The 2,967-nt window shown below is 38.9% G+C and overlaps 1 non-coding gene across 1 annotated transcript; it reads left to right on the top strand.

The window, feature by feature from the left end:
* Positions 1-1,109: 1,109 nt before the first annotated feature.
* On the top strand, positions 1,110-1,217 carry LOC141616445 (small nucleolar RNA R71). The gene has a single exon (XR_012530793.1). It is a non-coding gene; the product is annotated as a small nucleolar RNA R71 (small nucleolar RNA).
* The last annotated feature ends 1,750 nt before the right edge of the window (positions 1,218-2,967 follow it).

Genomic DNA, 2,967 nt, shown 5'->3' on the forward strand with positions numbered 1-2,967 from the left:
TCACAATTTCCATGAATTTTCCAAGTTGGTCATCAAACTTAGGCTTAGCTTGACGACTTGGGAATGGAAGTCTAATCATAATGGGCTCCTTCTCCTTGGCCTTTTCTTGACTTTTCTTTGAAACTTCTTCTTTTGTTGGTTCATCTGCCTTAGAGTTTTGCACAACTTCTTCTTTGTCACTAGCTTGCACAACTTCATCCTCAACTTGCTTCTTTGGTCCTTCATATCTTGTACCATTCCTCAAGTGAATGGCACTAACCGTTTCATGTCTTGGGGGATTACCTTGAGGTGGTAATTGCCCCTTTTGTCTTTGAGAGTTCGAAGATGCTAGTTGGGTCAATTGATTTTCCAACATTTTTGTGTGGGCTAGGATGTTGTTGATGGTAATGTCCTTTGCTTGGCTATATTTATGCATTTGAGTGAAAAATTCTTGTTGATTCTTTTGCATTTGGAGGACCGCTTTTTGAACATCAAAACCTTGGCCATTTTGTTGATTGTATGGAGTTTGATTTTGACAACCTTGGTTTTGGTTGAAAAAGGATCTTTGATTTTGGTTTCTCATGGGAGGTGGGGTGTATGTTTGTTGAGGATTTTGAACATTTTGGCTTTTGTATGAGAGATTTGGGTGGAATTTGGTGTTTTCATTGTAATAATTGGAATAAGGAGTACCACTCTTGTATGCTTGAAAAGCATTCACTTGTTCATTTGTCCCCCTACATTCACTTTGGTCATGTCCCAAAGTTCCACAATTCTCACATATCCCACTTGGGATTGATGAAGCTGCTACCATGGTACTAACATGATGCTTTGGTGATTTTGAGGCTTCTTCAAGTTTAGCCATAGCCTTCTCAAACTTTAGGTTGATGGTATCAATATGAGCACTAAGTTGAGCACCCAATTGAGTAATAGAGTCCACTTCATGCTTTCCTCCTCTAATAGCCTTGCGAGGTTTACTATATTGTGAATTATGGACCGCCATTTCCTCAATCTTGTTCCAAGTTTGATTATCGTCAATTTCGGTGAACATACCATTTGATCCCATGTTGAGAACGTTTCTTGAGTCTTCATAAAGACCATTCCAAAATTATTGTACCAAGAACCACTCGCTAAGTCCATGATGAGGACATGAGCGACAAATTCCTTTGAACCGCTCCCAAGCTTCATACAAAGATTCTTCATCCCTTTTGCTTAAAACCCGTAATTTGAGCTCTTAGCATATTAGTCTTTTCCGGAGGGTAGAATTTTTTGTAGAAAGCTAGAGCTAACTTCTTCCAAGAGTCAATTCCAAGAGTAGCCTTATCAAGGCTTTTCAACCATTGTTTTGCGGTGCAGATTAGAGAAAAAGGAAATAAGACCCATCGAATTTGGTCTTGAGTCACACCGATTTGTGAAATCGCATCACAATAGTCACAAAAAGTTTCCATGTGAGAGTGAGGGTCTTCACTAGGCATTCCCCCAAATTGGCTTCTTTCGACTAATTGGATAAATGCGGATTTAGCAATGAAATTTTCGGTTAAGTGTTGTGGTGTGGGAGTACCATTGGGTAGGTTCTCCTCGGTTGGTACGGAATGTGATGAAAATTTAGGCATTGTGGGTTGATTTTGTGATTGATTTGGTGTTGGGTTCTCCTCACCTTCTCTTGCAAAAGGGTTGATGAACTAAATAGTATTTGGTTGAATATCTAAAACCTCACCAATACCTCTCAAAGTACCTCTAGCAAGTCTTCTATTGGTTGTCAAAGTCCTTTCAATTTCGTGATCAATGGGTAACAAGTTACCTTGTGATCTTCTAGACATGCAAAATATCAAACAACTCGAAAACAATTAGAACAAACCTTGAGGAGTTTTACTTCCCCAAGGCAAAGAAAGACATAACAAATAACAATATAAGAAAATCAAATCAAGTTAACACCGTCCCCGGCAACGGCGCCATTTTTGGTCGGACTCACTTGGAGCTAAATTTTTGGTTACTTGTCGTTAGGAGCACCTAGACCAAAACAATATTTATAACTTCGCAAACAACTCCACTATTAGTAAAGAGGCAAGTAAAGGTCGGATCCCAAGGGACGGGTATTGATGTAGGATTTTCGATTGCAAGTAGCGGTGTCTAGGAGTGTCACGATTTGGGTTGAAATAAGAAGATCACTAAACTAAATAGAAATAAAAGTAAACAAGTAAGATGATTAAAATGAGATGTAAACAATTGATTAAAAGCACTAGGGTGTCATGGGGTCATAGGGGATTCATGGGAATTGATCATACAAACATATTCTCAAATTATAAGCAAGCAATTATTGTTGTGATGGATCGAGTTGGTTTATATCTTACAATCCTAGGAAGGTTTGGGTCCCGGAGCCGAATCGATTAGATTGTACAACACCTACAAGTCGACTTAATCCTCCCTACTCAACTATATGCATGGTCTAATGAGACTCAAGTTGGTTTATGTCTTACAAGTCTCAAAATGCAAGGATTCATAGGCTCGCATTTCATCAAACATAACATGTGCATAAGTTGAGATCACAACAAGCAAGCAAATAAATTATGAAAACATATTAAATTAAGCATGAATCATCCCCCATGTTGGTTTTCCCTAATTACCCATTAACCCTAGTTAAGGAAACTACTCACCCATTATCAAGTTTAACATGTTAACAAGGTTGTCAATCATATTAACAAAGCAAAACATGATGAACAAGTAAGTGTGACACCCTTAAGAGCAGCTGGATCAATCTTTTCAATCACCAGGAAAGGTCCAATATATCAAAGACATGCATAAGTTCTTAGCACCGTCAATAGTCACTTTGTAACTCGAGTCTATACCACGAGGTAGGGAAGGTAATCGAACCGGTATCTTGGCTCAGCGGTTAATATTAATAAAACATGGCCAAGACACAACACAACCCTAGCCTAAAATCTGCGCAGACCTAGACATGCGGATACACACCACCGCACCCAAGACCCACAA

Source organism: Silene latifolia, chromosome 11 (assembly GCF_048544455.1).
Source record: "Silene latifolia isolate original U9 population chromosome 11, ASM4854445v1, whole genome shotgun sequence".
Taxonomy (NCBI): Eukaryota; Viridiplantae; Streptophyta; class Magnoliopsida; order Caryophyllales; family Caryophyllaceae; genus Silene; species Silene latifolia.